Source organism: Piliocolobus tephrosceles, chromosome 13 (genome assembly GCF_002776525.5).
Source record: "Piliocolobus tephrosceles isolate RC106 chromosome 13, ASM277652v3, whole genome shotgun sequence".
Taxonomy (NCBI): domain Eukaryota; kingdom Metazoa; phylum Chordata; class Mammalia; order Primates; family Cercopithecidae; genus Piliocolobus; species Piliocolobus tephrosceles.
This window is the reverse complement of record NC_045446.1, coordinates 14080156-14097291: the sequence shown is the minus strand read 5'-3', so window position 1 is coordinate 14097291 and position 17136 is coordinate 14080156. Positions and strand designations below refer to the sequence as shown.

At 41.3% G+C, this 17136-nt stretch overlaps 1 pseudogene; it reads right to left on the bottom strand.

Moving 5' to 3' along the window:
- Positions 1 to 744: 744 nt before the first annotated feature.
- Positions 745 to 2895, bottom strand: LOC111544781 (annotated as a pseudogene).
- Between the last annotated feature and the right edge of the window lie 14241 nt (positions 2896 to 17136).

Genomic DNA, 17136 nt, shown 5'->3' with positions numbered 1-17136 from the left:
TGTCCCTTCCCCATTGACCCACTAATAGAAGCTTATATGTTAAAATATTTTCGGAGGACTTCATGACACTAGTCAGAAGTCCAAGAGTGGTCTGGTCTAAGGAAGACTTAATGGAGCAGCTGGAAAAAAGTGGAATTGGCTCAGGCAACATCTTTCTTTTCAGATGCTGTTTAGATGACATGGAGGAGATAACACAGTCTGTCAACAGGGAGGCCCAAAAGTTAAAAAGCAGTGGCCAAGCAGGACTTGTGTCTTCTCAGGGTTTTGCTAGGCTCTAGTAGCATGAAATTCAGACAACTTTAAAGGTGGGGAAATGGGGAAGAGAGAGAGAGAGAGAGGTGCCTTTAAGCAGAAATTTTTACAGCACACACGTTGGAAACCACTGCAGACTTCAGAGTAAATGCATAGCTTCCAAATCCAAATGTTAACATTCCCCCTCCTCTGCTTTTACACAAATGCCTTCAGGTTAAGAAAGTGACACACATTGGGAAAGGGTACCTGCTTCCTATTTTAGTCCTAGGATGACTTTTGCTTCAAGAATCCCAACTGTTCCCTCTCCCCAACCCCACCCTTGTCCAAGTAGCAATATGAATTTCCTGGCCCAGAGACCTAAACAAGAAGTCACAAATTTCTATATGATTTTGGTTGCACTTGTCATTTCAATACTTAGGAAAACAGAAGTAATCAGAAATGATCACGCTGTTTGGAGATGAGAGAAACCCTTTTCAGGGAGAGATTTAAGATTTAATGCTCTTGGTCAGGGGTGACTCCAGTTGCTGCAGTGCCTGGAACCAAACTCTGCCTCTTTCAAAATGCCCAGTATTCCCTCTTCTTGAAACTCCCAGTGCCATAGATGGCCAGGGTGATGACAACAGCCAAAATGGTGGTGGCCCCCACTGCGATACCAGCTGTAGTCCCTCCTGACAGCCCACCACCATCCCCATGCATGACATTCATAGCCCTCTGCAGCTCTATCGGCTCTCCCAGCCTCCACTGGTGGGTCTGGGAATCTTTAATCCAGGATCTCGCATTCTCAGAACTGGTCACTATGACAGCATTGGTGTCAGCCTAACTCATAAGGGGCGGCTGGGTGAAAGGCGGGAGACTAGCAGGAGGAAGGAACTTTTCTGTAAAGAAACTGGCCTTGACGCAGTAGGACACTTGGCATCCATCGCTGATGAGCGCTAGGTGCTGGCTGAAGCCCCTCGGACACTTTTTCAGGGAAGGTGCCCCTAAATCTTTGATATGCCTGGATCCACCAGGGGATTCCCAACTGTGCAACTGAAGAACCCACCAAAAGGGACCACAAACCTGCTTCCCAACTCATAGTCCTGAGAAACGCAGACCTTGAGGTTTTCAGAGTCTCAGTGGAAAGTAGCCGGCTGGGCATGACTGCGCATTTGTCATGGGGTTTATGCTCTTGCTGCTGAAGAGGCCTCCGAAAAGCAATCCTGAGTTCTCAGGTACTTGACTACTGGCCACACACCAAAAAGCCCTGAATTCATCCTTTTGCCACCTGGAACATATCTTCACACACGGTCTTGCAGAAGACGAGGAGGGTGCACTTCTTACAACACTCCAGATGGTTGCAACCCTCCTCACGAGTCTCGGATAGCAGGTACACTGGGGAGTAACCAGAGGGGCAGGAGAAATCACCAGTGAGTGGATTCTTCTGCTCCAACTTTTGGCAGAGGACGACATCCCTATTCTCTGAGAGCTGAGTGCATTTCTGGTAAACCCCACCAAAAGAGAAGTTGGTCATTTTCCCCTCGCAGGAGTCATCATCTGTGTTGGCCTGAAAATTGAAGTTGGGAGAATTGAGATCTGTGCAGCCAGGGTAGGTGTTGAATGTGTAATAGCGCTTCACAGCAGTTTCCACCGTCTTTGACACCTTCCTCACCAGGGGGCCTGGCAAGTCAGGCAGCATGTTGGGGTTGATGAAGAAATGCAGCGGCAGGCCAGAGCGGTTGATGGCCACCAGGTGGTTGGTGATACCCTGCTGCCAGACCTGGGGGGTGATGCCTGGGTAAAAAGGAACCCCTCCATACCCCCTCTGCACCCTGGAGTTGGTTCAGTTTGAGAGGTAGCTCTTGGTAAGGACATCCTGCGAGATATAGTTTTCCTCAAATTTGAAGTTCACGGTGTTTTGGAAGGCAAGTCCAGCAGAGGCAGTCACAGCACTACGACTGCTCTGGCTGTCTTGGAGAAAGGAGGCCTTGATGTGGTCCTACTGGATAAGAGCAGCCCCAGCGTCGACACTGGTGATGACGTGGGTGCCATAGTTGAGGACCAGGAGTTCTGCCAGGTAGGTGGCCATCCTCGTCTGGTTGTTCTCTAGACGGTCAGAGATGTCAAAGAGCTCCTTCCTGAAACCTGAGCTCAGCTCTACAGTTGGGTTGATTTTGACTGTGTAGACGAGGTTTCTTACCTGAACTCAGGTAGTTATAGCTTGATCCTTCACTTGAAGGGTTTTCATTCTCTGAAACTCAGCAGAGAACTTGCCGTTGACTTTGGAATAAAGAGAGAGATCTGTGTTGATGGAGTAGGAGGTGCTGCTCTGGTAATTAACCTAAGATTCCAGGATTTCTGAGTTCATCTCCAGGTTGCTCTGTTTCTGGGGAATGGTGAAGATTTCATCAGGGGTGATATACTGTCCATCCTCAGTTGTCCTGCAGTTGGTGTAAGTCAATTCCATAACCCGTCCCATGTCCACATTACGCAGATTGTCCCAGCCCCCTCCAGGCAGGACTTCCAGGACAGGCAGTTTCAAGGCATCCTTGCATTTTTGAAATCAACTTCATCTGTCTCTCCCAAAGGCTTGCCTGATGTAGCCCATGCTGCCACTGTCCAGAAAAAGATGGCAGCCCTGAAGCTGTTCATGGTTCAGACAGCCCCGGCCACACAGGAGCCTACACAGCGGCCAGCAAGCTTCAGGCAAACTAAGTGGAGAAAAAGAAAGCAGCTGTGGAAACAGTTCTCCAAAATTCAACAGTTTTCCAAAAGCTACCAGTTTCTCTTTAAGTAATCTAATTGCAAAATAAGGAAATGAGAGTTGGTTGGCATATAAAAGTCCATCAGGACTTTGAAAAATTTATGCCATGCCACACATGCAAACACAGCCCTACTTTCCCAAGAGTTAACTATCCTAATTTTCCCCCAGCCCTGGCTGGTTACTCTGCTGCAGGGGTGTGCGCTTAGAAAAAGTGTGACCCCACCACACCCTACTGCTTCCGCCACCAGAAAGGTTGTCTTTTCTTTTTTCTCACTCTCTTGGACTTGATGTTTTACATTTTCCCTGATTGCTGTTTCCTGGGACTCCAATTCCAGTTTCCTTTTACTGGAAACACAGAGGCAAATGACAATATCATCCTTACTGAAACACCCTGCCTCCACCATACTCATGCAAGCTGTAAGTCAAGGCCAACCCCGTTTCCCATTTTCCTGGGGGTGGAGGCTGTTTCCACAAAAGAGAGGAGTGAAACTCTTGGACACTTCTCCTGTAGGTTTCATTGTTATAAGCCCTAATAGTTCTGCCTTCGGGGATGACATTATCTGGGGCAGAGCTGACAAGGCCTGAAAAGGATTCTGTTAAAATATGCTGAAAAACCCCAGTTTGCATTGTCCTAATCTTTCAGAGTGAGAGCGAGGGGCCCCCATACTGACCTGTGTTCTTTCAGGTAGAAATATTCAAGACAAAACCACACTATTATCTAGATTTTGAATTATCAATGGCAGACAGGGGCCAAGGAACATATGTGTATGTGTACACACATGTATATAGCCCCTGTGTGCGTGCATTTTGCATGAAATTGGTGCCTGTTATACCTTTAATTTTTCATTTCATTGCTAAGTGTGTGTATTCAGTTTAGGCGCATAAAAAGAATGTGGCTCTTCATTACTCAGTATTTTTCAAATCAAAACCGCAGTGAGATACCATCTCACACCAGTTAGAATGGCAATCATTAAAAAATGAGGAAACAACAGGTGCTGGAGAGGATGTGGAGAAATAGGAACACCTTTACACTGTTGGTAGGACTGTAAACTAGTTCAACCATTGTGGAAAACAGTGTGGCGATTCCTCAAGGATCTAGAACTAGAAATACCATTTGACCCAGCCATCCCATTACTGGGGATATACCCAAAGGATTATAAGTCATGCTGCTACAAAGACACATGCAGACGTATGTTTATTGCGGCACTATTCAAAATAGCAAAGACTTGGAACCAACCCAAGTGTCCATTAGTGACAGACTGGATTAAGAAAATGTGGCACATATACACCATGAAATACTATGCAGCCATGAAAAACGATGAGTTTGTGTCCTTTTTAGGGACATGGATGCAGCTGGAAACCATCATTCTCAGCAAACTATCACAAGAACAGAAAACCAAATACCGCATGTTCTCACTCATAGGTGGGAATTGAACAATGAGATCACTTGGACACAGGAAGGGGATCATCACACACCAGGTCCTATTGTGGGAAGGGGCGAGTGAGGGATAGCATTAGGAGACATACCTAATGTAAATGATGAGTTAATGGGAACAGCACACCAACATGGCACATGTATACATATATAACAAACCTGCACATTGTGCACATGTACTCTAGAACTTAAAGTATAATAAATAAAAAAAGCAACAATTCATTTGCTACATCATTAGAAGAATACAATTTCATACATGTCTTTTCATATGCCAATGCAAGCTCTATTAGAGACCATAATTTAAAACAATGTTTCCAGGCCCATTGATCTGGTGCCAGGATTGATTGAGACCCAACTCTGTTAAATCTTTAGGACAATTAGGCTGTGTCTTAGTACGCTTAATGATAGCCGGGGACTCCAGGGGAGTTAATGAAGCTCCCAATTGCATCCTTAACATTCCCAAAATTATACTATGTACCAGATGCAGTGCTGAGACTGAAAAAGTCAGGTTGCAATTCACAGGTATCACTACACCATCACCTGTATGCATCCTGGAAAGAAGATTCCAAGGAATTGAATTCCTCTGATGGTCATTGATGCAACTAAGAAGTGTTTTTAGAAAGAATGAGGCTAGTTGCTTAGCTTACCAGGCTCAGTTTCACTAGTTATTATAAAAACCATGATGGTGTTCTGTAAATCCAGAAATATTGCATTCCGAGTCTTTTTTTTTTTTTTTTTCAAGACAGGGTCTCACTTATTTGTAGACATGGTCCCACTATGATCATGGTCCCACTATGATCATGGTCCCATGATCGGTATGGGAGTTTTGACCTGCTCTATTTCTAACCTGGGCCTTTTTACCCCTGCTTAGGCAACCTGGTGGTCTGCTCCAGGAAGGTCACCATAGTGATGCTGAACTTAGTGCAGACACCCAATTGGCATAGCACACTACAGCCCAGAACTCCCGGACTCAAGTTATCCTCTTGCCTCAGGCTCCAGAGAAGCCAGGACTACAGGCACGAGACACTGTGCCCATCCATTCTGAGTGTATTTGTGCCACGGTTATCATGCATCTGGGAGTTGGCATCAGCTAGCCAAGAGGGATTAATTTATGAACCAGTGCCCAGTCTATATTTGGCTAGAGAACCAAATTTTGCATAAGATCTTCTGGTTAATTTATAAATCAGTTAGTTATAAATATATTCCTCAGCAGCATGATCCCAGAATTAGAAAAATGAGAGTTGAATGCCCTTGAGTACTTCCAATAAATCTGTTGAAATATATACACATTTCTCTTCAAACTATTTCTGGGATTGTTCATCAAAATTAGAATACTCTCTCACTTACACCACTTTGGAGACAAGCTGACAATTTGTCACCCTCTCCTTTCTCTTTAGTAGATCCTGATGAGCTTTCACTCTCCTGAAATGAGAACACAAGCAAGGTTAATAAAAATAATTCTATATTCGGGTATTCCTATTTCTCCAGATGCCCTGTCACTGTAATTTTTATTTCTTCTACAGCCTTTGACTTCATTTTATTACAGAAATAAAGGAAAATAGCTAAAAGAACCAAAAAGAGCAAAATTACATTGTATTCATAAGACAAAATATTTTACAGCCACCACAATTATTTCAAACAATTTTAATAGCACGAGAGAGTCTTATGCCATATTGTTACTGAAAAGCAGTCCTGATCCAGATCCCAAGAGAGCATTCTTGAATCTTACGCAAGAAAGAATTCAGAGTGGGTCCACAGAATAAAGTGAAAGCAAGTTTATTAGAGAAGTAAAGAAACAAAAGAATGGCTCCTCCATAGGCAGAGCAGAGGTATGTGCTGCTTGACTAAGAATACTTATTGTTATTTCTTGATTATATGCTAATCAAGGGTTGGATTATTCATTAGTTTTCCAGGAAGAGGTTGGGCAATTCCCAGAACTGAGGGTTCTTCCCGTTTTTAGACCGTATAGGGTAACTTCCTTACAATGTTGCCATGCCATTTGTATAAACTGTCATGGTACTGGTGGGAGTGTCATTTAACATGCTAATGCATTATAATTAACATATAATAAGCAGTAAGGATGACCAGAGGTCACTGTCATTGCCATCTCAATTTTGATGGGTTTTCACCAGCTTCTTTACTGCTTGCTGGTTTTTTGGTTTCTTTTTTGTTTGTTTGCTTGCTTTCTGAGACAATCTCTGGTTCTGTTGCCTGAGCTAGAGTGCAGTGGCACAATGTCAGCTCACTACATCCTCTGCCTCCTGAGTTCAAGCAAATCTCCTGCCTCAGTCACCTGAGTAGCTGGGACTCCTGGCACACACTACCACATCCAGCTAATTTTTGTATTTTTAGTAGAGATGCGGTTTTACTATGGTTGGTCTTGAACTCCTGGTCTCAAGTTAGCTGCCCACCTCAGTCTCCCAAAGTTCTGGGATTACAGGTGTGACCCACAGTGCCCAGTCGACTGCATGTGGTTTTATGAGCAAGGTCTTATGACCTATATCTTGTGCCAACTTCCTCTCATCTTGTGATTTAGAATATCTAACCTACTGGGAATGCAGTCCAGCAGGTCTCAGTCTTATTTTAGCCAGCTCCTAGTGAAGATGAAGTTGCTCTGGTTCAAACACCTCTGACATATTTCCCCCATCCCTTTTATAAGAGAACCCTTAATCCTAAGGGTTGTAGAGGGATGAAGATCTATCCTCTGTAATTTTTCATGCTGAATAGGGGCCAAGATATTTCTGCCTAACTATTAGGGTCTCTTGTTTTCAGGGTAGAAAGGAGCTCAGTAGGGAAGCATCAGTATGGTGAGACCCATTCATAACTGACAAAAGGTGATATCTGGAAAATTAATAAGTATTCAATTTATGAAGACATTTCAGTAAGCTTATTGTGCATTCCTACACAAAGAGTACAACAACAAATATGATCCACAACCATAAAGCAAAATAAGTAAAATTATCCCAAGCAAACTAAATAAGATGGCTTTCCATGAAATGGGCAACTGTTGGAACCAAAGTGATATGGGGTTGCTAGCTGATTCCAATATGTGTCCAGAACTAGAATATTGGTCTAGGTTTTTGCATTACATATCACTCTTGTTTTTTCTGAGCTACAGCCAGAGACCACTGGTTGGTTCACAAGAATAAACATAGCCATTATAAATTGCAGAAAAAAAAACTCAAAAACAACTGATGAGAGAATGTAATAGCAGGTGTACCATCGTTTTTGAAACATCATCTTTTCTCTCTCCAGTCTCCCATTTTTACTAATGATAAATTATGGTAAGACTAATTTACTTTATTATACTTAGCCTGATTATTTGTATAAAGTGCAGCAAAAATAATTAGTTTTCACATAGGCTTTTAAAATTGGCTTTGATGGAACTCTGCTCCATAAGGAACATCAGATAAGACCTTTTTTAAGGCAAGCTCAACCATGGGTTTGTATACCCAAATACCTATGAGTTGAGCAAATTCCTCTCCTCTTGAGGTCCCAAGGTAACTTGGGGCTCCTGGGCCTGTCAGAAAGTGACATTCTTTACTTACCACAGGTTAGGAATCCTGTACAAGAACTGCGTAGACAAGATATGAGGCCAGTTTTCAAATTTGATTCCTTAAAGGAAAGCACTTTATTTCAGTCAAAGCTTTGGTAAAATAACCAGTTTCTCTAATTGTGTCCTCTTGCAAAAGAAAACAGATTCTGGCCGGGCGCGGTGGCTCAAGCCTGTAATCCCAGCACTTTGGGAGGCCGAGACGGGTGGATCACGAGGTCAGGAGATCGAGACCAGCCTGGCTAACACGGTGAAACCCCGTCTCTACTAAAAAATACAAAAAACTAGCTGGGCGAGGTGGCGGGCGCCTGTAATCCCAGCTACACGGGAGGCTGAGGCAGGAGAATGGTGTAAACCCGGGAGGCGGAGCTTGCAGTGAGCTGAGATCCGGCCACTGCACTCCAGCCTGGGCGACAGAGCGAGACTCCGTCTCAAAAAAAAAAAAAAAAAAGAAAAGAAAAGAAAACAGATTCTTACTGCACTTATGCAAAAAAGTATATTGCCGTAAGTTAAGAATACTCATAAATAGTTTCAAAATCCTGGAGAAATCAGGTAGAGAGAAACAAATATGCTCCCAATTTTTTATAAGAGTATATTTTACTCAATTGTTAAAAACTGTGAATAACTTAATGGAAAAGTTTTCTTGATTCTGAAAAACAAAACAAAGGATCAGCAATGTCTTACACAAAGTCAAAAAAAAGATTACTTCACTCTTCTATTAGTTCATTGCACACGGTTGACTCCTGTTCTGCTTAATATCAAGAACATTTTGGCTCTCCATGAGTTCTGAAAATTTTTTATTCTATTTTAATATCAGAAACCTGCATTTAAAAGCACCTGTCAAAGTCCTATAACTGATTAAAAACCACCTTTTAAAGAAGATTAAATCAAGACAGCAATTGTCCATGGATGAAAAAATGCCTTAGGGCAGCCTCTATTAAAACTGCAATTAACTAGGAATTTTGGTTTCTTCTGTGGCATATAACAATTTTTATTTGATTTGATTTTTATTTAGTTAGTTATGTATGCATGTGTATAAGTATGTATTTACTTATTATTGAGATGGAGTCTTCCTCTGTTGCTCAGGCTGACTGGAGTGTAGTGAGGTGATCTCAGCTCAAAGCAACCTCCACCTCAGCTTCATAAGTAGCTAGAATTACAGGTATGCAGCATCTATGCCCAGCTAATTGTTTTTGTATTTTTAGTAGAAACAGGGTTTCACCATGTTGGCAAGGCTGGTCTCAAATTCCTGACCTCAGGTTATTCACTCACCTTGACCTCCCAAAGTGCTGAATTAAATGCATGAACCACCATGCCTTATCACAAGAATTTTATGTAACAATTAGAATTATTACTGATAATGTACATTAAGTCATATCAGAATTATAGGCATTTCCTATAATTTTGGAACATATACCAATAACATATTTATACAAATACAGCCCAAAGAGAGCCAAACACCACTTCATATTTGACAATGCTCCTGTATGATTTTTACACCAAATAAGCCAAATTTCACCTTTACATTAGTGTACTATTAATGTTAAACCCAATTCTTAATAAAACCCTATAGATAAATCTAGCCAATTTTAATCAGTTTAACCATAAGATTCTCATAAACCTTTTATAACCCTTTATAAATTTTTGTTAAAGAGCAGACCAGTGCTCTAAGAAAAACTGTTATGATTTTATTTCAACATTTAATTTAGGGGAAAACTGAATAATATACCTTTAACTTTAGCCAATATGTTCACACAGAATTGTTTTCACAAGATTAATCTTTTACAAACTTTCCACAACTTGCTCAAACCCTTAGTTTTATCTTATCTGACTTAAAACAATCCTATAACCTAATCTAAGCAAGAAAAAATTTACATTCCCATGACTTCTTATATAATCTTCAGCAAAAACACATTTCACTTTTCCTACACACCTTTACTGTAAAACTGTTTCTTCAGTAAGTCTCAATTACATGTTACAATGTTAACTCTTAGCAACTTTTACTTTTGGTGAAAAACCTAGTTAGTAAGCAATTCTGATTATGTTGAACAATTTTCAAAAATCAAAGAAGCAGTTTATGACCTTAAAGCATTTAGTAAACCTAACACCTGACCTGCCTAACTTAGAACAAATGTCTACATTTTTGAAGATATTTTTATTTTACCAACAGTCTTTAGAACTGTCTTTATTTCCTAAAGATTACTTAAGTCACATAAACTAAAAGGCATTACAGTTTTTATTTTTCTGAGAAAATATTTGATTTAAACATTTATTATTTTTAAGCCAATTAATCAAAGCTCTTCCATATCACACACACAATACGTAAAAACACACAGACAGAAGATCCAGTACTTGTAAGATTTTTCATTTGCCAGTTTCTTAATTGGATTATTGGCTTCAGGGCAGAGAGCCCATGAAGGAACAGGGTCAAGAAAGCATGCAGGCTATACAGCCTAATTAGTAGGCACAGATGGAAGGCAAAACAGATCCCCTACACTTGTGTCTCATTTTTATACCAGATCCTAGATCTCCAAAAGAGAAATGATATGGAACAAGCTATGATTTTGCTGTGCATTTTATTGCAAAGCAATCTAACGCCAATCAGCCCATTCTGTGACTAGCTCATCCCCCAATGGGAGTCTTATCTCTCCGTGCAGGGGTGAGGACATCTCCATACCTTCAAGGTGGCCAAGAGCATGCTTCTGTAATCCAAACATGCAAAGAGTCACATATTCTCCCATAACTGCCATTAGATATCCCCCAAAGTATATTTTCTACCTAGTTACTACACACCAAAGCTCTCATAATGTGAAGTAATTTCTGATACTTGCCCACAAGAGTCAAAAATGTCAGATAACGCAATGCAAAACAGAACAGAGCCTTAGATTTTGAAAGGAATCTATCCACTTCCAATTCCTGGGGTTTCATGAGAAAAACAAAGGCTTTTCCCAAAATAGGGTCTGTGTTTCCTCCTGTTTTTCCCAAGGAGTCCCAGGCTTGAATATTCACTTTTAATTAAGCCAACTTTTCAGCATAACACCCTTAAAAAAAACAAAAAGTTCTTTTAAATCTCTTATTACTTGACTTTAGCCAGGCCAAACAGCCAACACTTCTTTTGAACTTTACCAAACATAACCTCCCAAGTAACCTCACAGGTGCTCAGAGAAAGGAAAATTCAAGATGGTTGGTAGAGGGGAGGAGAATTAACAAATGGTAAAGGTCACACAGATATCAAACCAGAAGGAACTCATTCCCTGTGCCAGAAATTGAACCCTGGAAGCCATTGTATAATGGCAATGCCTTAGTTGCTGAGCTATAGCACTGGGCAGTTCCCATTACCCTTCCCAGAAGAAGTTTAGAGGCAGCCAATTTTAAGCTTCCAAAGGCTTTTAAGTGCTCAAGATAATTTTTAGGGCTAGCTGACATGAACCCTCAAATTCCTGTTCCCTGGATGTTAGAGACCAGTTGAAAATTCTGCCATGTGGTTATAGGGTCAAGCTCCCAGAGACATAAAACAAGATGAGAGGGAAACTTCATCCAGTTTTTTTTCCAAGGACCTGCAATGAAGTTTGTAACTGACCAGTTTGCTGGGCTGGCTTGAACAGCGGGCTTATGGGGTCCTAGCCCGACGTTCAATCCTGAGGTACCCATCTTTATGACAGAATGATACAGAAAGACAAATTTGTAGCACAAGGTATTTCAGATTTGCTACAGCTTAAGACTAACTTCACAAATATTTTGTCCCATTAATCAAACCTTTACAGAGCAGATAGACAGCAACTTTTGCCATTCATTCAATCTGTTTGCACAGAGAGGGAAAAGGGAAGGGAGAAAAGTGTTGCCTGCAGCAGAGTGGGAAAGGTGAGGAGCTCAGGGAGGCCAGAGAAAGACCCACCCGTTGCAGTGACACTGTAAAGTAGAGGTGGCCACTTGTCAGTCTCAAAAGATATTTTCCAGCAGTCCCATCAGCTCTCAAGTTTCCCCTTTTAGGGAGAAAAAGCTCTTCATGTCCCATGGTCCTGTACATGCCTAATGCTATCACCCATAGCCATCAGCAAAGAGTTCAAGGCAGAATAATCCAAAGAGAATAATGGTTAACATTCTATAGTGCTAAACCTGTTCCTAGCGCAGAGGGACTTTACTGAAAGGCAGCCTCTAACTCCTAAATTTTAGGAAGGACTCTAATCTTTCTAAGTTGGGCCTTGAACCCAAGTTTGGTCAAGCGTGTTTGTCTTTTATTAAAGGGGACTTTAACCCCACCTGTCTTAGGAGAGACTCTAACTCCTCTAAAGTTGGCCTCTAACCAAACTCCATTCTCTACCTGGATACCCCACAACTTACCCAAAGTCAGCCAATCAGTGCTGCAGTCTATTTCCTTTGGGACAGTGGTCTCCTTAGTATCATGCCTTCATGGTTACTGGAAAGATGTTACTGGAAAAGGGTCCTGATTCAGACACCAAGAGAGGGTTCTTGGATCTTGAACAAGAAAGAATTCAGGGTCAGTTCATAGAGTAAAGTGTAAGCAAGTTTAGTAAAGAAGTAAATAAACAAAAGAATGGCTAAACCATAAGCAAAGCAGATGCATGTGCTGTTTGACTAAGGATACTTATTTTTATTTCTTGATTATATGCTAAACAAGGGGTGGATTATTCATGAGTTTTCCAGGAAAGGAGTGGGCAATTCCCAGAACTGAGGGTTCCTCTGCTTTTCAGACTTATAGGGTAATATTCTGATGTTGCCATGGCATTTGTAAACTGTCATGGTACTGGTGGAAATATCTTTTAGGACGCTAATGCACTATAATTAGCATATAATGAGAAGTGGGGATGACCAGAGGTCACTCTTGGTGCCATCTTGGTTTTGGTGGGTTTTGGCCAGTTTCTATACTACATGCTGTTTTATCAGCAAGATCTTTATGACCTGTATCTCATGCCGACCTCCTATATCATCCTGTGACTTAGAATACCTAACCTACTAGGAATGCAGCCCAGCAGGTCTCAGCCTTATTTTACCCAGCCCCTATTCAAGATGGAGTCGCTCTGGTTCAAATGCCTCTGACAATGATGTTATGAAAAAAGCATGCTATATATTCAGCATGACCCCAACTATGTACATAACTAGAGAGATGTACACCAATGCATAGACAGTAATTACATCTGGTTGGGAGTGTTTGAAATGCTTGTTCCCAGTGCCATAAAGAAATAGCACTTGAACATAAATTTAATTTCCTCAGCAAGGCCATTTTTTTTTAACTTTCTGCAGAAAGGGTACTCTCGTGGAGTGCTATTTCTTTACAGCATCAGGGAACAAGCATTTCAAACAATTTGGTGACAATCTGTATGGGGATACATTCTCCTCCAGGGGCAGTCTCCAGTCCTCTCTCATGAGGGAGTGTGCTCCTCTGCTTCATTGCAGTGGCCTCAGAGATAAGGGCTCGAGACCCACCCAGTGTGATGGATAAACCCAGACTCTCAGCAGTGCAGAAAAAAAAAAAACTTGCCTAGTGACCTGGAGTAAAGGATCCTCACATATCATGTGAACCAGGAAACTCTGTGCACAGACTGAGGAAAAAAACACCGAGAGACTCAGTAAGGTATTTCCTTGGTGGTTGGGACTAAGGAAAAAGTCACAGGGCAGTAAAGCATTCCTTGGTTAGGACATACCAAGGAGAGAGAGACCACAAGGGCAGTTAAGCATTCGTTAGTCTGACTAGGGAAAGAAAGCCGCAGTGGGCAGTGAAGTATTCCTTAGTCAGAATGTCTTGGAGGTTAAAAAGAAGTGAGAAATTCCCATTGTTGGGAGGGTTGAACCTCAAAAAGAGGTAAGAAATCCCCATGGTGGGGGGTTGAACTTCACACAAACCTCCGACAGTAAAAAAAAAAAAAAAAAATTCAAAGCCCCCCGTCCCCTCTTCTTGGGGAAAGAAAAAGGCGAAGCTCCTCTCCTTCTGGTCATTGCCCTAGAGGAAGGGGAAAGAGAGGGGGGAAACAGCAGCATAGGTGGTTGGCAGAGGCAAAGGGAAGCCCAGCAGAGAAGAAAAAGAAGCTAGGAGAGGAAGTCAGAGAGAAAGAGAGCAAAAACAGCCAGTGTCACGCCAAACAGCCAGGCACACCAAGGGTTAAGTCCCTCTTCCCAGCCTGGCTCTGTATGAAAAAGGGAGCAGGGACCAGTGCCAGGAGGAGAGCAGAGGAGGTGAAAGGGCATAATTCCTGCAACTTGCAGCAGGCATCTGCCAAACCTCAGGGCCGGTAATGACCCGGGCTCAGACTGCAGCTGCACAAATCCCACCAAGCCTGAGAAACTAAGTGTAGGAAGAAGGGAAAAAAGTAAAAAGGGAAATCAGAAAAAAACAAAAACAGGAGAGCAGAAGAACTCAGGAGGGAAAAAGGAAACAGGGAATGACAGAGAGAGACGAAAAAAGAGTGCAAATGAGAGAGAGATAGAGGGAAAGAATAAGTAAGAGACTGGGAGAGACAGAAATCAAAGGAAGACACAGAGGGTGAAACTAGGAAAAGAAATAGTGTAAAAGGAAGGCAGAAAGTTAAGACATGTTGAAGATTGTCTGTGAAAGTCATAAGAAAAGTTATAAAAGGGAATTTATGTAAGAACTATTGTATAATTTAAAAGTAATTAGGCCTTCTGAATGTAAAACTACTTTAAAAAACAGTTTATATACAAGGTATGTAAGAAAAATAAATATACTTTTAATAAAAGGATAAGGAAGCATAAGAATATGGATTTTTACTTGCACTAAAAGGTTAAAAAAATATTTCGTTTTAAAAGTTTAAGCAATTTTTAAAATGTGAATTGTAAAGGAAATTCTGTGTGTAAACTTATTAGCTAAAGTTAAAGGGGTATAATCCAGTTTTTCGGTGAACTGGACATTAAAATAAAAGCACGATAGATTTTTCTCAAAGCACTAACCTGCCCTTTAACAAAAATTATAAAAATTTAAAAAGAGTCTATAAAAGTCTTACCTTATAGTCAGACATTAAAACTGGATAAATAATGTCTATGAGATTTTATTAAAATTAAACTTAACATTAATAGCACATTAATATTAAAGGGAAATTTTAACTTATCTGGTATAAAATAATACAAAAAGCATTGTCAAATATAAAATTGTGTTTAGCTTTCTTAAGGCCCGAGGGCAGCTGGGTACGTCACAAGGCCCCTTATTCCCAAGGCCACAACACGCAGGGGCAGTGAAGGCCACAAGAAGGCCAAGACCTTAAGTGGGGGCAGGGCCACAGTGTCCCCTGGGCAGTGCTGAGCAGGAATGGAGCAGGAGGCATCACCACGGGGCCTCAAGCCCCAGGATATGCTACAGAAATTATATACTTAATTTATCTTCCACTTTCCCTTCCCTCAGAACCAAGTCTTTTAACCCACGTACCAGCCCTAGAATTTCCAGTACACCAGCACCAGCCTGAAAACCACACTCTCATCAAAAGACAGAAAAAAAAAAACCTCTAGTCAGCCTGGGAAGGGCCCTGTTTTATGCTGTTAACCACTGAGACTGCCATCCACACAGCCAAGAAAGAATGAACCCACCATACTGGAGTCAAGAAAACATCTTCCTCATCAGAATCATGGGTTACTGTACTAGGATCAAGCCCCACTACTTTAAAGTTAAAGAAAGCTTAATTTTCATATACCTTCTATATTGCTTCCTTTCCTTTCCTTAATCTGTTACTAGCTCCTTTGTTATTAATGTAACTAAGTCTGACTCACCTCAGACCATTTTCATTAATGCTTGCTGTCACACCTTGTGGAAATGTAAGAGATCAACGATAGCTAGCCTTTTCATAGAAATATGCATGTCCCAGCCCTCTAATTAACACAGTTACCCCAACACTCATTGTTGTGATTACCTACAGCCAGGACGCTGATTTTCTGCTCCTACAGCCTGGCAACCTTATAGTAAATGGAACTATGCACTTTAAACTAGTCAGGAGCAAAGTTGGACTTCCATGAAAAAAGTTTGTGCAGATCTAAAACCCCTCATCTCTTTCACTAAAAGGACTACCCCTTCTAACTGTCAGCCTTATCAATGTAGCCCTATCCTTCTCTCTATTACCACCCCCACCTTAACTAACTCTAGACCTGCTCTTAGTCGCTTCTATGGTATGGGGATTGACATAAATGGAAAAAACATCCTAGGTATTTTTTAAATACTCATTATTCCCCCCACCTTCCCCTTCTTCAGTAGCCTTAGTTCTAGATCCCAAACCAGTTGCTCCTACATCTAATAATAAAACTAGGGTGTCTATTGTAAAAATAAGAGATCTAAGACAGACCTTAGCCATCAAGACAAGATATCAAGATGCAAATGTGTGGCTGGGATGGATTAAATATTCTGTTCAAACTTTAAATAAAAGCGATTATTATGCTTGTACGTACGGTAGGCCAAAGGCCCAGATTATCCCCTTTCCACTCAGATGGTTTCCTCATTGACCAGATATGGACTGTATGGTGGCTCTCTTTCAGAATCCCACTGCTTAGGATAATCCATCATGCCGAGCTCTCTATCTGCTATTTCCTGAAATTCAACACCCTGTGGGTCAGCCCCTGAGGGCAATCCAGCTTCCACCACTAAACGACAAGTTTACTTCATGCTTCTCATGGCAAGGGGAAAATTTGGTGTTCCTTGGAAGCATAAAATTATGCAAGGAGCTCAAGCCTTTCCAAGAGCTTGCCCATCAGTCCACACTTAGCCATCCCCAAGCAAATGTATGATGGTACTGTGGAGGACCTTTACGGGACACTCTGCCCAATAATTGGAGTGGTACTTGTGCTCTAATCCAATTGGCTATCCCCTTCACCCTGGCATTTCATCAATCTAAAAAAAAAACAATAAAAACAAAACACCACAGGCCAAGGGAAACTCCTTATGCATCCTTTAATCTTCAGGTTTACATAAATGCTATTAAGGTCCCTTGAGAAAGCGCCAAATAAGTTTAAAGCACAAAATCAAATGGCTGCAGAATTTAAATCCACGTTGTTCCGGTAGATAACTATAAAAAAAAGTAGGCTAAATAAACTATATCTATTACAATCAGCAACGATTCATAAATTACACTAAAGATGCCATCAAAGGGATAGCTAAGCAATTAGGACCTACCAGCCAGATGGACTAGAAAAATAAAAAGCTCT